Raw genomic sequence first — 20,506 nt, 5'->3', positions numbered from 1 at the left:
ATAATGGGCTTAAATTGGCATCCACGCGCTCACGAGTCACTTTTTTTTTGCTGTAAGTGCTCGCTGTTGAAATGTCCTCCCCTCTGTTGAGGATCAGACCTAGCAAGCAGGCTTAAGTACAACACCTTTTTCTCTGATTGATAAAGCCTTGTACATTGCTAAAGGATCCTTATATCGTGATACAGTTATAAATCGTGTGCTTTTTACACGCCTCCCCACTACCCAACATCCGTGGTAGTCATTCTGCTTTGATGCATGCAATATTTTCAGTTCTAATCAAATAGCATACAAGTATACATTTTTGCACAAGAAGAAATTACTTTTCTCAGGGGGCAAAATTTGCACCACCGGCTAATAGATCATTTGAATCCCAGGTCCATATTTTGTGTAGGTTTGCTTCTTGGTGGAAGCAGCAGCTTAGCATCTGCGAGGCATCGGCATAAAGTAGTACCTTTTTTCCACCCACAGACGTTTGGTGCCTGGTGGCTATAGGGGATTATCCAGAGGATTTGTTTGGATATTTTTCCATCGCCTTCTTACTGTTCGCCACAACTTGTAGTTATTTCAGGACTTATCTTTTATCAAATCCTGTGTGTGGATTAGTTGACCTTTGATTAAGATCCATAGTTAATCAGCTTTTGTTAAGGTTAGTTTTTGTGTGGATCTGGGGTAAAAGGAAATTGTTTCCGTCAGCTCTTCATGAAGCTCACAGGGTCGTACTGGCCTATAGGACAGTTAGTCAGTGCTAGAAGAGCTGGTCTGACTGGTCAGTGTGGGCTGTTTTTTGATTTTTCTACACCTGTTTTATGATCTGATGGGCTTGGTTTTAGGTCGGAGCCTACCAGACAGCATAGCTGTCGGATTTACTAATGACAGCTTGGAGACATTTGGAAAGCTTTCCTGGGAAAGCATTCTGCCCTTTGCTTACAATTGGCTTTGTAGTTTGCGACTCACAGTGCGAGCTGCGGAACACGCACTGTGGGCACTGTGGGAACTCGCACTAGCCATACCTTGAATTACATTTCATAGCGCACATTAGATTCTTTAGGCTTGAATGATTACTATTCTTGCTGCTTGCAATCTATTGTGATGTTTGGCTGCTGCTTTTCAATTGAGGAACTGCTTTTAAAATTTCACTCATCTTTCTTAGGGCACATTAGATTCTTTAGGCATGAATGATTACGATTCTTGCTGCACTCCATCTATTGTGATTTTTGGCTGCTGCTTTTTTAATCAAAGAACTGCTTTTAAAATTTTACTCACCTTCCACTGTGGGCGCCGTTTTTCTACCCGTTCCACCACAGCTTGTGCTGATTGAGTGGAGGGAGGCTCCAAACGCGACCTGCTCACTAGAAACCCTCACTTCTGGTGGGACACTAGGAGAAGCCACCTTGGACACGGAGACGGTCTAGTCTCCGGACAGGCTTGCTGACACTCCACTATTTAGCAGAGGATGGTGCTGAAGCGCAGCGGGCGTGCCGGCGGCGCGCCGTAGGCACACCAAAGGCAAGCCCTTCCGCGCCTGGACCGGGCCTAGGTCCAGAAACACTGCCCCTCCGCCTCTAATTCCGCAACTTACTAGGGATTTTATACTATCCGTAAATAGTGAGTCCCCGACCTGCCACCAGTTTTTAGACGCTGCCAATCGGGAGGGACCTATTTGCTGTAATAACTGCAAAAAAACCTTTAATCCGACAATGACACCTACAGTTAAAGAGAAGGCCAAAAATAGAGACCTACACTGTGGCCTTATAAATGCAAGGTCAATGTGCAAACATGCCCTGCATATCTATGATTTAATAATCAATGAGAATCTCGATTGCCTTTTTGTGACCGAAACCTGGCTAAAGGCTTGGTGAAATCCGGACATTGCAAATGCCCCCCCCCCCCCGGATATCCCATTCAGAGATATCCCCTTTTGTATCGCTATGTTCGCCCTAAGTGTGGCAGGGTATGCCCAGACGTGAGTCCCTTGCTCACTTGGCCACTGGATTCAAGATAGCCTGGCTGATGAGGATTATGAATCCGAAACCGGTCCCAGGATGCTTGTTTCCGGTCCAGGGAAGACATGGCTTGGCAGTTCGGGCTGGACTGTTCCCATGAGGCACAGGGTCAGACTGATTTGCATATAGCCATGTCTGAACTGGGGTGGCAGAGTGGGCTAAAGAATGGTAATGGATTAAACCCAGATCAGATGACTGGGGGTGAGTGTTTGATTGGTTCTGATGCTCCGTCCATCACCACCCCCTTTTGTACCACTTTTGGCCGCCATAAGTGTGTCAGGGTATGCTCAGACGTGAGTCCCTTGCTCACTTTGCCACTGGATTCAAGCAAGCCGGGCTGAAGACGGCTGGAATGCCAGAAACCGGTCCTCGGAAGCTTGTTTCCGGTCCAGGGAAGGCATGGCTTGGCAGTTCGGGCTGGACTGTTCCCATGAGGCACAGGGTCAGACTGATTTGCATATAGCCATGTCTGAACTGGGGTGGCAGAGTGGGCTAAAGAACGGTGATGGATCAAACCCAGATCTTTTGACTGGGTGTGAGTGTTTGATTGGTTCTGATGCTCCGTCCATCACCACCCCCTTTTGTTCCACATCATAAAAAGCCTTAAGAAATTCTTTGATCTAATTCCCATCTCGGCAAGGCAAATGGTCGCCTTTTCCCTTGTCAACTCCAGGTTAGATTACTGCAATAGTCTATATGCAGGAACTAATAGAGCAGTACTGCACAAGCTGCAGATGGTTCAGCATGCAGCTGCACGGCTGGTACTGAAATGGCCCAGGAGATCATCCGCAACAGCGGCACTTGATTTCCTACACTGGTTACCAATCCACAAACGCATTTTGTTTAAAGTCCTTATCATTACTTTCAGGGCTTTCCATTCTCGGGCCCCCAATACCTCCAACTGGGTTTCAAGCGCTATGTCCCCTCCCGTAGCTTGAGATCAACAAACGCAAATCTGCAAAAATTCCTTCCTTCAGATTGGTATCAAAGGGAGGAAAATCGCTGATGGTTTTAGGCTCAAAGGCCTGGAACAAACTCCCCCCAAAATGACGCCAAATTACATCAGAGTCCCTGTTTAGGAAGGCACTAAAAACTTGGATCTACAGTACTCCCGACACTCTATGCAAAACGCTGATTTGATCCCCTGCCATACCATCTTGCAGTAACCACCTCCCTTCCAGCGGGAGCCCATTCCTAAGCGCCAAGATGCTCTTCGGAGTGATAGCCGCGCCATATAAAAACACCATCACATTACATTTACTAGGTTTCTATTTGCTGCCTCTATTTGTTTTAGGCTGTCCAGCTTGAGCTTGTCCCTTCCATGGCCCATGCATTATTTACAGTATTCTTCCATGACTCACTTTCTGTGAACAGCCCAATAAATCATGTTGTTCTCTTCTCACATTTGCTGTGCATTCAAGGACAGAGGTCAAATGTCAGGCTTTGTCTTCAGAGAGGGCCCAGGGTTTACTTTTGTTTCTCTGACTTCAAAGTGAGCAGATTTATGTGACAATGATATTGGCTACTGTGGGTGTACTGGAGGAATGCTGTACAATGTTATTTTTTTCTAGCATACAATAAAACGTAAATGTCTGTAAATGAACTGTCCAGAAATTTTAGAATGTACCAGAATTAGAAAAGCACAAAGAGGCACATTTTTGGGTCTTTCCGAAGAGTGGTGGAAACAAATATTTAAAAATGATCAGAACAAATCACTACAGTAGGTGATAAAATTTCCACACCATATGTTTTGTGAGCTGTATACTTTTATCACTAAAACAATGTCTGTGAAAATGTAATGGGCATTCCAATTGAAGATGTGTTGTCTGTATTGGTAGTGCACTACCACACCATGCATGGTCCACTTTCCCCAGCTTCACTTGACTCTGCACCACTCCACGCCACTGCAATCTACTCTGCACCTCTCCACTATAAGCCACTCCACACTGTGTCTTCTCGACACCACTCAACTCTACGCCACTTCACTCTATGCCACTTCACTCAACTGTTCTCGACTCTACTCTGCACCATTCAACTGTATGTCCATGCACTCTACCCCACTCTACTCTACTAGGCACCACTGCACTCTCCGCCTCTGCACTCTACACTACTCCAGTCTAGGCCACTCAACTGTACTACCCACCACTCTACTCTATGCCACTCTAATCTGCAACATTGCACTCTATGCCAATTTACTCTACTCTGTGCCACTCCACTCTATGCCAGTGTACTCTATGCCAGTCTACTCTACGCTACTTTAATCTACTCTGCACCACTCTATTGCACTCTATGCCAATGCACTGTACACCACTACACTCTATGCCAGTCCACTCTAAGCACTGTACTCTACTCTGCACCATTGCACTCTTTGACACTGCACTCTATGAAACTCTACTGTGCAACTGAACTCTACGCCCCTTCACTGTGCTTTGAAGCAATCAAATCTATGCCACTGTGATGTACCACACTTTATTTCACTCTGCGCCATTCCACTCTACACCACCCCACCTTACCCTATGACACTTCATTCTACTCTGCACCATCCTACTCTATGCCACTGCACTCTAAGCCTCTACTATACAACACTCTACTCTATTCTACACAACACGCTCAACACTTTCCACAACACTCTATGCCACTCCACAACACTCTGCTCCACTCAGAGAGTCTACTTCACTTTATGACACTCAACTCTGCTCCACTCTACAACACTCTACTCCCTTCCCACCAATCCACATCACTCTATGCCACTCTACATCATTGCATAACACTTCAGTTCACTCCACTCCATGCCAAACAACACTGCTCTACACCATTCTACACTCCACACTACTCTCCATTACCTCACTAACCTTTAGCCATTATGGTACAGCAGGCACACTGGAGTACAACATGGCTAAAACATATTGGCAAAGCCAATAGCCCTTACCTAGGTGAGACCTATTGGCATGACCAATGCTTGTTACTGATGATATCCTTGATAACAAAAACAAGCATTCCCTGCAACAAGGCCAATCCATGCAGTCTTCCATACCTTGCAGAAACACTTTACAAGTTCAAAACTGCCCCGTTTTGCAAACATCAACCACGTTTTCAGCTATCAAATTCACTAATGGGGGGACACTTTTATTTTGGTGCCTGGACCTGTTTTCTGTCCCACTCTGACCCTGTAACTATCATTAATGCATAGAATGAATTCCAACTGTGTCCTGTTGAACTCACCCTTTGGTGGCGCCCAAACTGTGTCATGGTTCTTGATGATGCTCAGACACATTTTGGTGCCTTGTTATTGCAAAGACTCACTTAGCAAACACAATAATGATATGACAGCTTTAGCCCTTGACTGTATCCAGGCTTCAGCAGCCCCTGTTAATGCTGAGATCCACCAGGCATCTTGCCCAGAACTACTTTCATTAATTTCCTTCAAGTTGCACAGATTCTCTTGGCGTTATCCAGCCTTGATGCGCCTTAATGAGTGCATGAAGTGGCATGTGCCAGCGGAATAGAATTAAAGTCTGTTTTTAATTTGCTGCATATGACTCCACTAAGTGGAACTGCCAACACACAAAAGTAGTTAAACTAAAAAGTACTAAAACAAAGATTGTTGAAGGCATTTCACACAAATCCAACTATCAGCTCTGCACGGTTTCTCCAACACTGAGCACACATTAGCTCGTTTCTCGCTAATTAACCAGTAAGCATTCCCATCAAATAAGTTTGGTGTAATTTTCCCCGCAATGTGTCGATTGTAAAGGGCCCACAAAGGTAAATCATGAATTGTGTACAGGGGCTTTATCAAGTTATCCGAGCAAATGTTTTCATTGCGAATTCTCACAAATATCCTCACAGTTAACTCCCGGAGATCACCATAAATACATTCAAATCGCTCACAATGAATTACTGACAAAAGTGCTCACATTCAAGTCCCCAAAAAGTGCCCAGGAAGAATTAATTTCCAGTGAGTATTCTCTGTTTAAATTTGCGTTGCATGAATCAGCCGTACGTAGCATGTCGTTCCCACAAATGTGGGAAGCGCAAATGATCCACAAATGTATTTAGCACAAGTTGCTACCTGTCGCATCAGCATGAATTCTCCTTAGGTATGTTCACATTGAATTACTGCATACATAAATGTACTGCCTTTAAATGTATTTCCCGCAAATCAGTTGCATTGAATACAAATATGTACCACCTGATATCCCTTTAAATTGAATCAACAATATTTAAAAAAAATACCGGCTTAAAAATAAACAAAGATCATTAACCTTCATTTATGCAAATAGATTGTCTGTGAAATCTACAACTTGTTTCTTGGTGGTGTACTACCAACGGAGTTCCTCTTCATCTTATCTGAACTGGGCACAAAAGTTATACTTCGGTGTGTTTCTTAGTTGGTCAACCACCTCAGTCTATGTCATCAAGGACATTGTGTCCAGTCCAGAGCTTTAAAAAACCCACAAATCATTTGTATTATGTGCGTTAGTCTAATTTACTTAATGGAGACACACTTACACTACAAGATCCGGAATGCATTTTGCTACTATAATAAAACCCTGGACTGTAAATGGTGTCCGTGATGACATAGCGTGAGGTGGCCATCCTATTGTTCAGTCAAAATGCCACTTCTGATCCAGTTGGAAGTTGCAAATGACCAGAAATATGTAGCTGCACATGGTCTTAATTTCTTTTGAATGGGTAGCTACAAATACCACTTTTAATTTACAACAGGTGTAGTTATAATAGAGGCTTTGGGTCAACTACTGTTAAGGTTCGATAAGCATTATTGCAACAATGAGGATGGCTGCCATCGGCAAAAACAGACAGGAGGCATAGGCATACAGGATCTATCATGGATACTGAATACTTGTTGGTCAGAGAACAAGAAAAGTAACGAGATGATGGGTGGAATGCATGCAGAAGTCTAAGATACTGACAGTCGCTTGGACTGCATTCTAGTCTATTGTTTTTTGCCACTACAGGCAGCGAGCAACCGTATGCAAATCAGACGTCGTCCAGCTGTAATAGAAATAGTCCAGAATGAACAGCTGGCCACATCCCCACAGAACAGGAACACAAGCAACTCCAGACCAGTTTCAGCCTTTTGGAACACATCATTGAGAGTTCACAGAAGAAATAAATACACTAACTTTGGAATGTAGTTTTTTTTACGAGTACTCTGCCTCTAAAAGTGCTGGAACCGTTTAACAATGGTTCTTTCTTATATGTGTTCCAGAACAAAGCAAGGCGGAAAGTTGTTGGGACAAATAGGTAGATTACATTTAAAACATCAATGATAAAAATAATTATCACTGGATGATCGTAATATTTCAGACACTCAATTATTTATATAAGTATATAATACAGTGCCTTTATTCCTGCAACCATCAAACATTCAAGTACTGAAAATTCTGACCTAATGAAGAGAATTGAAAACTAAACATAATAGATTCGTTGAATGTTCCATCAGTTCCTTGTTGCTTGTTCTGTTTTTTGTGCATAGTGATTGTTCAAATTGTTCCAGTGTCCAATTCACCTGAAAGTAGTCTTGTACCAAAGGAGATGCAGGCCCAAATGCCGATGAAACCTTCTATTGCTAATCGAATCTATCAACTTCCTGCTTTGTGGGACTCCTTCGATAAAAGTCAATGCGTTTCGGCCTACATACTTAAAGGCCTCCTCACGACCAAGGAAGGCAAGGAAACATAATGTCTCTGTCCACCCAAATGGATTTCCTCAGCATAAGTAAAAAAACTTTGGGCCGATGGTAGAGACAAAAAGCATGAGAAACACCAGGATACTGGGCGTTATCACCACCGAAGCCTCTCGAAGTTATGCTTGCAGGGTCAAACACAGTGTTAGCCTTACTGCTCCAAAACAAGTGTCCTGTGTTAAAGGTAAAATCTCTAAGTTGCTGACACACGGGTGTCTGCATCAGGGAATCCGCCCAGTGTATGCCTAGCGTCCTCCTGGTCACGAGAGTGTGCTAGCCACAGGCCACAAATTCTGGAGTTTGCTAGCATGTTACAATGTTAAAGAGCATGGCAAAAAGCCATAACACGTGATACAGCACAGGCTATGTTCACTTTGCAAAGACAAAACATTTTTGCTTCAGAGTTAGGTGTAGGCCAGTTACATATAGGGTTCGTATAACAATATTTCATAGTTCTCAGGGGATTAGTTGAAGCAGGTTTTAGTGGTAAACTGAAGATGGGAGGGTTTTTAGAGGAAAGATGAGTGATTGGCATGTTTCAGATGGCAGAGGTATCTGCCATTGGGGTTGTAGTCTGTGACTCAGCTAAGTACACAAGCATCGGCATAGCCAATAGGTCTCGCTTTTGGGACCTTGTAAGCGTTTAGCCATACAGTTTATACATACATGGAGTGGCCAATCAAATAGCAACACGCACTTCTGTAGGCCAACACTAAGGAATGTAGAATTGGGTAGAAAAGGCACCAAGAGTGACTGCTGTGTTTAAATAGATAAGTCGTCAGTGGGAGCATTGTACAACTCATGCAGCACTTAGGCTGGCACTAGTCAGGCTGCCTCCGTCTCTGTAAACTCACCAGTCATACAGTAGTGAATAAAAAAACCTATCTAGCAATAAAAATCGAGAAAGCATTACAGAAGTACAACAGCAGGGGCAAACACAGACATAACATCCATGCCATGGCTTATAAACACACACATGCAAGGATGTTAGCGCTGAATTGGTTTTCTGTAAATAGTAAAAAAAGTTATATATTTTTTAAGTGATTTTATGCACACTTTATAAAAGGCCGTCAACTTCAAGCAAACAGTAGTCGTGCACAGAACAGGATTCAGACCTATGACCTACTCCTTACACACAGTAGGAAACATGCTGAACACCAGAGGTATTTTCGTACTGTATTAAGCACATGCTTTCTGAATAAACACATCTCAGTTGTAGGTACTTTGCACTGAGCTTTCTTATCAGCTGATACACTTGGCTAGCAAATATGGTCTTTCATTCTCAAGGTTCATTTCCTACTGCAAAAATCTGTAAGCTTACAGGTCAAACGTTAAAAGCTCATTGTGGTTAACAGCCTTTTTAAAACGTTCAGACTTTGGTATGACATGCATCACTGAGATGGTGCTAATACCTACTATTTACAGTGCTGAGTAACAACAAGACTGGAGTGGAATGATAGGTGCCATGGAAGAATAATCACAAACGTGCCGCAAATACCTTTACATTTGTATGTGTGTATTATAGGAGTGCGCAAATTAGTGCTGAGGGAATTAAATTTTTCACATTAAGTGCACATGCTCAAGGTGTAAACCAAAGAGTAAATGTTCTTAAATTCACTGCACTGCTTGCACGTACCATGTTATAGGTATTGTTGCAAATGGCCCAGGATTACGGCTCTTTATACACTGTCATAGTGTTACTACTGATGTGTTACTCTTGTTGAGGAAGACTGTATTTATGAGTTTTTCAAGCACGGGTTTCTGTTCCAGGAGTATTAAAAACAGGAAAAACGATGGAGTAAAATGCTATGTGTACGTATTATTTACAGCATGTAACAAGAATAAAGGAGGTATAAAATAACTATATCCAAAAAGGTATTTTTATGGCTGTGTCACAGGAGAGGTCTGCTTTTCTCGAAGCATAAATACAATGAACGCATAGAGCATGGCATTCGTGGAAAAATGTGAACTGAATGAGGGGGCTGTCGGTAGTCGCACAGGAACAGACGATGTGGTCAGTCATTTTACCAAAGCTGAAGGAAGACAAGAGAAGCAATTCCACTGGTGAAAATAAGACAGTAGAGACTGTAGAGGCTCGAACAAGATGGCAACAGTTCGGTAGGTGCAGTCAGTGGTTCTCAAGATGCAAGTATGATGTCAAAGGATTCAAAGGTTCAATTGTCAAATGTTATACAAGCGCAGCACTGTCCCATGAGGTTTATGGGTGTTGCAGCCAAACCCCTGCTTACATGAGACCCTGATTCTCCCCCGGCTCATGGCCACTTCCCCCGGATGGGCGATCATACAGAGCAGCACCAGGCAGAGCAGCAAATATCCCCGTGATGGACACATGTCCCAGCTCATGGCAGTGGAGGGGATTAGGCCTTCGGTGCAGGGCAAGAGCAGCACATCCTACCAGTGCGTCTGTGCCGCTGCTCAGCAGACTCTACACCAACCGCTCCACTGAGTCTGCTCCAGTGTAGTCCACAAAGAGCGCATGTGCAAGGCCCAGCCCGAGGGGGTGGGAGGTTGATTTAGTTGGCAGACAGAAATGACTAGTATAGCCTGATTCACGGTTGCAGCAATCTTGTACTATTCAAATGTATGTATATAATCTATAAGCATAAGCATCACTAAACACAGTCAACAATTTTTTATAAAACAAAAATATCAATGTTGACAAGCATGCATTATGTTTTCAACAAAGATACAGATATATTTTACCCTATTAATTGCAGACCTGATGCAATATGTAAAACAAGCCACGCTTGTGAAACTGCAATATTGATTAATACGTAAAAATAATATTTATTAATTAAATATTTATTTTTGCCTAAGCTCCAACTATTTCAATTTAGGTTAACCAACGGAAAACCAGTTCCCTTCCACCGTGAACTAAGTGGCCATGTTTGCAGCAGTGACTGTGAGACCACGGACAAGTGATTCATTAGACACTATGTAGGAGAACAACACAAATGATCTCCATTGTCTACAATTCTCACTGAGAAGGGAACTAATGTATTCCTGCTGCACAACGAGCATGTGTACACACCAGTAAGGAGGGCAGGGGCTACCAAGAGGGTGCGAGAGAGAGGAAGGGCTCGAACACAATCATGGGGCAAAGAGCTGAGGAAAAACGAGGGGAGTGGAAAGAATAGTGGGATAGTGGGTGGAATGGGGAGAAGGGGGTAGGAGACTTGACAGAATGCAAATATACAGACTGGAAAAGGAAGAAGTAGAGGCAGGGGGGAATCAGTAGTGTTACGCTGGCTGCAGGGGACAAAAGAGCCTGACAAGGAGGGAGGAGGAGAAGGCAGCCACAGCCCGAAGAGAGGGAGTGAGCATTACGCTGAATTACGACGCGCACTCTTGTGGAGGTGGGGTGGAGGGGATGAGCATGAGAACCAGACACACACCATTTCCCTTGCATGAGCGAGCAGCGGCACCATATGTTTTGAAGATAATTACTAACAGATGGCGCCGCTGCTCGCTCCCGCAAGGGAAACGCCAAACCTGCACACGTTGCAATACAAAGCAATGCAAAACGTGCACGCTTTTAGGCAAAGTACTGATTAATTGCAAAAGGTCCCCTCCTATAGCAGCGCATGCGCGCTGCGTAGGCGAGATCTAAATAGGCACCATTATTATGCCAGGTTGTTTGACAGTTAGCTTTACTACTTGGGAAGAGCCAAAGGAGTGTCAAGGGTTAGATGGGGAGGTAAAAGAATCCTAGGCTAAACTTTTCCATTGACCCCAGTATTGCACTCAGTGTAGCAAAGAAGTTGGTCTGTTTCAGGGAGCAGTTTACGCATTCCTCCCCAAGAGATTTTTATTTGTGTAATCAAAATTTACAGCACATCTTCAGTGATATTTTCTACTCATGACAGAAACAAATAATGCAATAATCCCCTCATACGGAGAGTGGCTCACTACCATGAGCATTTTACTTGTGCAGCAGAAAATAATGTATGTCCCCAAAGAAAACACTGGCTCCTCTCTCGTTGCTTTCACAGCTAGATGTGTTGTGCATCCCTCAGTCTGTTCACACTTATACCCAGCCCTCTCTTTCTTAAGCCTCGTGGCCAGTAGTTCATTTGAGCCAGTTGTTTCACGTGGGGCCCACTGGCACTCATTTTTGGGGACCAGGACTTTTTTTTCCTCCCCAGACTTTGAAGCAGAGCAGGAGAGAGAAAAACTCAAGTGGAAAGAAGGAGGAAGAAAAGGAGGAACCCCAGGAGAAAGTGGGTAAGAAAAAGAACTTGCAAGAGTGAGATAACGGTGTGAGGAGTGTCTGGTAGTCAAGCTTGGATTGGGAAGGCAGGTAATCGGGCATTGGTCAATGGACCGGTGCCACAGAGTCAACTGTGGGCTGTTTTTTTGGGGCCTCTTTAAACTGGCCCAAGAGACTGACCTTCTTTCCAGTCTCCGCCAGGCTCCTTTAATGTGGCGCCGGTATCTTGGTCATTCCCCCTGCTGTCCTGTAAATTGAGGCTGGGGTCCAGGTGTTGCTTTAGCCCTTGGGACATTCTTACCATGACACCCTGCCTCCGGGGCCCTTCCAGGAGCAGTGTTATCCCTCGCTGGGCCAGCACTTTTAGGCCATGGCGGGAGCAGGAAGGGTTGGTTGTGTGCAGGGGCCTTACAGCGGGGCAGGATTAATTGGGCCATTCTCACCTGCTCCCTCCCACCCCCCTTGAGCAGCAGCACTGTGCTTTTTGACACCTCCCTTGCCAGGTAAATGCCCTGAGGCTATAATGGGATGGGGAGGGTGAGTAAGAGAAGTGGCCTGCAGAGCAACCATGTGCTGTGACCTCATCCCCAGCGTCTTTTAGGACTTGTGGGGGAGAGGAGAGGCCTGCATAAAATTGCGCTATTTTCAGAGTTGCAGACATTGAAACTCCTGTGATTCTGGGCAAATCGCTTAATCTCTATACCGAAAATTAATTTAATCTTGTGTAGTGTAACTGGTGTCATTGTACATTGCCCCAATGACTTTAGGCCAAGTTCACGCTATACAAAACTATAACAAAAACTAACTTGGCAGATTCCAGTGCGACTACACAGATGGTGATCTATGAAAGGGATGCTCAAGGAATGTCTAATTGTTATCCCAATCTGACCCTGACATTCAATAGCGCTGGCCATGAGCTTCTGAGCAAAACTTTGGGCCCAGCACTTATTCAATTACTAATTAAACACAACACCGGCGTCGGGTGTCTTGTATGGCCTGTGTACCCCTTGACTTCCAAGAAAGCCTCGCTCCCCCCACTCGCCCAGTCTCCGGGCAGGACAGGGGGCGTGAACACAGACACGGCCCCTACATTACCGTCTCCTAATTACAAGTGATAATTTGCTCGGCTGACTTGCTGGGTCTATTTTCAGCACAAAGGGCATATTTGTTAATTACTTTCCCAGGCCGGCAAAGATTAGGTTACACACAAAAGAAGGCATGCAGAAACCACCGAGCAGCTGCTGCAGACACACAGCAGGGGCCAATCATTCCAGCAGAGAAGCTCAAACGCATGGGAGGACTCGAACTCACATGATCCCCACGCGCGGAGGCAACGTAAGTAAAGATCCCTTCCTTTGTTTTCCGCACCTGCCCCGGAAGCACTAAGAATTGCGTGTGTACCTCGTGTACCGCGCCCGTGGCATTTGTGCTTCAGTTGCCACTTCATACATTGTGTGTGACACATTGTTTCCTTCGTCGGCGCACGCAGCCTCATCGAAGACAGGTTTAGTGTCTGCGTGGGGCCATTCTGTCTATCTGCCTGCCATTTCCTTGGCAGCCCTGCATTTTATCAGAAAAGTGTTACCACTGGTTACTTCTCAGTTCCCCTGACAGTGGCAACAATGCAACGGCGTAGAGAAACTATTCATGCGAGGCGGAAGTGATGGAGTTGACATTCGGTCAAACTTCTTCGTTCAGATTCCAACAACTAATCCGCTTCCGGTCATACCCGCCAGTGGCAAGGGTTACCATGCTACATTCTCCTTCCAAATCTTGCATACACATTTTAATTGCAGTTTTATATAGCGCGAGTTTGGTCCAAGGGCTTCGGAGCACTTTACACGAGCACCAGATTACATTCTTTTTTAACCCTCTTTTGAAGTGACGCAGGAGCTGCACTTCGGTCCCTGTTGCGTAGCTTGGGTGGGGAGTGGGGGTTTGGTGGAGTTCCCAGGGGTTTTCGCAGCCGACCCTTTGCCGACTTGAACTGCTCCTCAGTCCTCACCCATAGGTTGCCACCTGTCTACCCTCTCTGATGTCACCTACAACAGAGTGCATGTACGGCGTCTCCTCAGACACTCTTTATTGCTGTGTTTTCTGTATATTTGCTTCTCCTAACTCCTTCCTAACTGCTGTTTTCTTCCTTTGTTCTTGTGGAGTCTTTGCTGACCTCATTAGTCGTACTAAGAGCTTTTTCTTGGAAGAAAAGCATTTTGTTCCAAGAACTGCTTCCAGTATGTGGATTGCTACAAAGCATAATTTTGTCCTCACAAAGCGAACAGTCCCAGGCATAGAACTACCACAGTTTTGGTTCCCCTGCCAAACAGAGCTTTCACCTAGGGCACTGGGGGTGGGAAAGAATTACAATACCGTAATAATAGATGGAAAGGAGTGGATTTGGTTACTATTACTATAAGATCTTGTTTTCCCAGAAGGTTTACATCATGAAGTTGGCCTCTTGACACAATGGGATTGTCCAAACCACCCACATTCCAGTCAGCATGCTCATACTGGAGAGGGTAGAGGGGGTGGCCTTTTGGTTGTCTTTCTGTGTCCAACCATAGCGATGCAAGCAAGGAAAATGGCCCATTTCACAATTGTTGGGTTCGTAAGATACAGAAGTTATCAAGGCTCAATGGACCACTCAGGGCTCTAGGCCCGGTTCACTGCACCTGTAGCAGCCACCGTAGCAATGCCTGTGCATCCTCTGTCACTCAGAGACTCTAAAACGTTGTGTTATGTGTATTTGTATTGCACACATGTGACCCGGGAGGGTATCCTGGCACCTTGAGAAGGGGGAGGAGGTGCTGGTCTATAAGAATGATTACGTTTTTAGGAGATTGCGGAATTCTAGGACTGAGCTTATGGCTCCGATGTACAGGGGTAGGTCCTTTCAGGCTTTAGAAGAAGTTACAAGAAGCACTGACCCTTCAGATTGGTGGAACGTCAGAGAGCAGGAGGCTGACATACAGTTGGTGTGATGGTTAACATGTACTCAGTGTAGATAATGCAGTACGAGACGGGTGAGGGGAAATGTAAAAAAAACACAAAAAACCATACTTACCTTGAGACGTGACATCCTCCTCCAACGGTTGTCTCTAATCCACGGGACCCAGCCAACTCCCCTAAACAATCCTGGCACTGCTCTCACCAGCATGGCCGGCCCCTATTGAAGTGCACAGCTCCCAGTAGCTGCTCTGCAGCGCTGGCCCACCCTGTCTAGTCACTCAGTTCAGGTCGGGTCGGTTGCTGAAAAATAAAATGATAATAAATAAACTTTATCACCATTTTATTTCTCAGCTCTGGCATGGGGCTTTTCCATGTGGGGCGACGCTCAAACAGATAAGCGGTCACTGAACAGATGGTATCAAATGGGCAATATGGTTGATCTGCATTATTTGATAGATGCTAAAGGTGATGAAAATCGATAAAAAGTCAAGCAGAAGTTGTCGGAAGAAACACTGAGATATACATTGTATGTAGATTTGTACCCGTTGCAGCTCAGAATCTGGTGGGGCTGCAACCACCCCCCCTGGGAGTACTACCTCACCCAACATGTGATCAGGGCACAGATGCCTCCCCACTCCATTTGTCTCCTGCACAACCCTGAGCATGGGATAGATTAGTAATCAAGCAGCAAGAGACGTTCAGTTGTTTCACGCCGTTTGGGGATGAAAAAAGCAGATGTGAAAGTAAGTTTAATATACAGAATAGTAAAATATTTAAAGTGTTTGTATGATGTTGCTCTGTTGTTGTTTTCAGCTATACTTTTAGGTTGAGCCTGGGCAGCGCATGCGCTGCTTTGCGAGGCATGCTGTATTGAGGTAAGGACTTGAAACCCCACTCAATCTCCGGCCACATTTTTGATTGGCTTCTATCGTTGTCCACTATCAACTGTGGCTGTTCATTGGTCAAAAGGCTTAGTAGTCCCTCCTTAGAACCGCCTTGTCTCATTTTGTAACCTCCCATGCGACACCCCCTGTGTTGTTTCCCAGTAGGCTTTAATTGTATCCTCTGAGCACTATTTTCTCAAATAGCGTTGTCCTTCCTGCTGTTGCAGGCAGGAAATGCTCTCTCCTAATATTTATTTATTTATTTTTATAGCACACATTTGCAATGCAATAGGTCTCGTATTTGCGAGAGTTTAAGCTATGGGCATTGTAAATGACAATGCCTTTTATTTATCTGTTTTAAAAACAACACATAAATAAAAGGCTTTGTCATTTACAAAGCCAATAGCTCAAACTCTCATAAATCTGAAACCTATTGCATCTCAAAAGCTTGTTCCTGATTTGCATCATTGAAAGTCAATTTCCTGGTTCAGGAATGAGCAAAAGGCATTGCCCTCGGTCAAAGAAAACTGTCTCACATTTTGGATCATTCTGAAAAAATGTATCCTAAAAGTTAATACCCAAAGAGATCCCCCATACATCCGCGAAGGAGCACGGCACATCAGTAGAAGGCAGCGCTAACATATTAGTCCTACTGCACAATTGGTTTTAGTATCCATCACATAACTAAACTCTCACCCAGAGAACAAGCACACTGAGGTTATGAGAATTTTTAGACACTCTTCACGAGTTACAAAAATGTCAACAGTTTTGGCTGAGTTTTCAATCTTTTGGGTCTCGCGCACCAGGACGAAGCACCTCTGAGGCGAAACACAGGCACATTTGATGAGCTAATTTAGCATGATGAAGAAAAATATGGCACCGGCAGGTTACAGTTAAGTTATGACAGGCACATCTATTTAAATTCTTCTACACACATGTACAAGTGGCATCATCAACTAAGGTCTGTTCCCCAGTATCACTCCTCCTGGCCCATCTTGTGGCCCATCACCACGGCTGCTAGGCAAAGCAAAGACAACTTAAAGAGAAAGCAGGACTCAAGCTTTTTAGCTGCAAGAGTAAGCAGGGAAATATGGGCTCCCTACAATGTTCTGTATCGTTGAACAGGGTACGTTATTTCCCCCACCCCCTAAAGGGATGGGAGTGAAGTCCACTAGAAGTCCATACAAGGAGTGTGAATTTCAGGGCTCTGTGTCAACAGCAGTGTATTGCACTTTCATTGCTGCTTTCATTCACATGTCCCTGCATGGCCTAGGCCTGAAGACTGGAGAGTGGAAAAAGCCAGTGGGTGAAAGGAGGTTTCTGTGTAGGCTGTGTACCCCAGACTGCAAGCACAGCAAGACAGCAATGCCTTAGTGACTACTCAAAACAACATCTTCCCTGATCTAACCAAGAGAGGTTTTACATGCCATTTATTTAAAGAACCTACATTTGTCAACTTAGTATTTCCAATTAGCAGTCAATATATAGATTTCTGGGGCAGGTTATCATTATGAATGCTTGACCTCTTCTTAAACATAATGGACTTAGTCCAAAGGTGTGCTGACTTCTCAAATAATACAGCAAAACCAAAGGGAATGATGGATGGAGTGTTGAACATTGCAAGCACTCACCCCCGGTCAACTGATCTGGGTTTAATCCATCATCATTCTTTAGCTCACTCAGCCACCCCAGTTCAGACATGGCCATATGCAAATCAGTCTGACCCTGTGCCTCATGGGTACAGTCCAGCCCGAACTGCCACGCCATGTCTTCTCTGGACCGGAAACAAGCATCCTGGGACCGGTTTCTGGCTAATCAGCCGCCATCAGCCAGGCTAGCTTGAATCCAGTGGCAAAGTGAGCAAGGGACCCACGTCTGGGCATACCCTGCCAACCTAGGACGAACGAAGCAAAACTTTGCCACAAGGCTAAGTAAATCATGGGCCTATGTTTTTATTATCATAAAAGAAATCTAAATAGGTATAATTGTATTAATGATAGATAAGTAATTTTATTTATAGACTACAGAAAACAAAGTTGTCTTAAATACCTGATCAAACATTAAGAAAGGAAACTTTAAATAAATAAAGAATATGCAAGGTATAACATTTGTCTCAGTAGGCTATGCATGGTGGGCACAACACTTAAGGGTGCAGCACAGTTGCAAGATGATTGGTGACATCAGTAACGTTTAGTTCATTTTTGCCAATTGACATTACAGAGATTATGCAATGCTGCTGGTTTAAGTTGCTCAGTGGGTGGATTTAGAGGGTTTGGGTACTTCATTGGTTGGGAAGCTGAGAGAAAGCCAGGGCCTGTTCTCTCGAAGGAAGGTGGGTTTATCTTTTTGCTGTATCACTAGCAGTTGAATGATTGTTTGGCGTTCTCCTTTCATGCTTTTTTTCTTTTGAGCATCCTGATATTGACAGAGTAGCAATGTCTAAAGCGTTAGTTCATTGTGTTTCTGGGCCCCACCTCAGAAAGACTTGTGTATTGTGCGAAACTCATAAATAATGTTTCTTTTCTGGGAACAACTGTTGTGATCTTAAGACTGGGCTAATGTCTTTACACTTCCACTTTTAAATAGTGTTTTGAAATTTCTTTGAATGAGACCTAGAGAATTTGACCTTTAATGTAGAGTTTGCCGGACAGGTCCTCTGTGACAAAGGTTACAGATATCCCTTTCACAGTAATACAACCTTGTGCTGAGAACGTGCACAGCAGGGGGTTGAGTGGTAGTGGAGGGTTATGGGAGGGTCCTGGCCCAAAATTTCCCACACACAGTACAGTGGGGGGTTGAATACTAGCAGGAGGTAAGGCAAAGAGCCCAATTGCAGGCCAGACTCTGTGCTCAGTCCCACGCGATGCACGGTCAGAGGCTGTGCACCGTGGGGGTTTGTGCACCTGTGGGGAGTTGGATGCAGAGCCTGGTCTGCAGGCCCAACCCTACTTTTGAGCTTGTGCAACAGGGTTGGATGCCAGCTGGGTGTTGTGCATGGGGCCTGGCCGGCAGCCAACCCCACGTTGTCCAAGGCGCAGTGGGGTTTGAGCACCAGCAGGGGCTTCAGAAGCAGAGTCTGCGCTGCAGGTCAGGCTCTGTGCCTGACACCACCCCATGTTCACCCATGTGCAGCGGGTGGTTGGGCGCCAGTCTAACCCCTGGCAATCGTTCGGGAAGCATTCCAAACCATCATTCTTTTGCCCACATGTAAGATCAGTCTTGGCCCAGCCCCAATGGGAACAGTTATACAAGCAATCCTACACTGGTTTTGCCCTGATTTAGGGCTCTTCAGTCAAGTGTAGCTTGGTTCCAGCTGCACAGTGAGCAAGGGAACCCTATCTGGGCATACCTTTGACCACGTAGGGCATAAAATCATACCCACAAAAGGTGATGAAGGATGCTTGCAATAAGTGTAACCAATGGGAATCGCTCATGGTAGTATTCCAACCCATTGTTCTTTTACCCACCATGGAACCTCTGATTACACCCAGCCATATGCAAATCAGTCTTGACTTTGCCAGTGGTTAGGCTTATTGCAAGCATCCTCCCATCACATTTTCTGTGCCTTATACAATATCTTTTCTTTGCTTGATTGTCTGATATATTACTGTCCTGGCTCATTAACATCACCTCTATTACCAGTCTTTGTCATCCAATGATGAGTATGTTCCATACGCTCTTAAATGTTCTTCTGCTTCCCCAATCCAGTTCCATTTTCGGAAATATGGGTGCTTCATCTGCATATACAAAGAACTCTAGATAATGTGGTTAAAGGGAGAACCAGAGTGTATGTTAAAACACTGAACAAAAATCCGGGCAGGTAAGATACTCATGTAACGTCCCAGATGTTGCTTGAGGTCTCAAAGATTGCTAGCCTGATGGATACTGGTGTGCTTCAGTGCACAAGATAGGATCTGACCCATTCCATGACTGTTCCAGATATACCTAACTAGTCAGAGCAGTAGGACTTATTCTACATTATGGTCTCTGTAGGATAATGGCTTTTGATTCTGCCATAAATATTAAGAGGTGGGTGGGCGTGTACGTAACCCGACACAGACAGATTTTATCCACATATCAGCGGCACTCAAGAGTTTGTCTAGACTAGACTACATATTGCTGCCGGCAGCTATGGCGGCCACTATCCAGGAGGTAGGGTACCTAGGTAGAGGTATATCCGATCACACTCCACTATGGTTATGTCTTGCGTTTGGGCAGACTGCGGTGGGCAAGGTGGCCCCTATTAGTGCATGGCAACTAAAAGATCCGACTACCAAAAAGGTGGTTATCCAGATGTCAGTTCGCAATTTTGGGAAAGTTAGGGTACTGTTGTATCGGCTCAGACCCTTTGGGAAGCATACAAAGTAGTGGCAAGGGAGAGGTCTTATTCTTGGTAGCGGGGAAGAAGAGGAAACGTCAGGCTGAGGTGGCTAGGATGGAAGCTGAAGTTCTGAGATTAGAGAAGAGGGTAGCTAGAACGTCGGCACCAGAAGATATCCATCATATGAAGTTACGTCAGGACGAATACAGAAGCCTAGCCAGAGATAGAGCTATTGCTCAAAATGAAGCAATACAGAGCAGAATATATGAGCATGGAGATAAAGCCGGTAAATTGATTGCGTGGCTTGAGCATGAGGAGCGGGCATCAAGGTTAGTACCCGAGATAGAGGGAACCGATTCAGAAATAGTGATGGGCCCACAAGCGGTTGCCTACACCTTCTTAGAGTAT

At 44.8% G+C, this 20,506-nt stretch overlaps 1 protein-coding gene across 4 annotated transcripts in view; it reads left to right on the top strand.

Annotated features, from left to right (window-relative positions):
• PHACTR1 (phosphatase and actin regulator 1) overlaps positions 1-20,506 on the top strand; it is a 646,873-nt gene that overhangs the window by 80,523 nt on the left and 545,844 nt on the right. The window contains exon 1 of one of the 4 annotated variants that reach the window (XM_078687612.1): positions 15,593-15,636. The exons of the other annotated variants lie outside the window; for them this stretch is intronic. The gene's annotated coding sequence lies outside the window, so the exon portion shown is untranslated. Of the gene's footprint in view, positions 1-15,592; positions 15,637-20,506 lie in introns of those variants that run through there. 4 annotated transcript variants of the gene reach the window in all.

This window comes from Lissotriton helveticus, chromosome 4_1 (genome assembly GCF_964261635.1).
Source record: "Lissotriton helveticus chromosome 4_1, aLisHel1.1, whole genome shotgun sequence".
Classification (NCBI taxonomy): domain Eukaryota; kingdom Metazoa; phylum Chordata; class Amphibia; order Caudata; family Salamandridae; genus Lissotriton; species Lissotriton helveticus.
The sequence above is the reverse complement of the archived record's forward strand: the minus strand, read 5'-3'. Positions and strand labels throughout refer to the sequence as shown.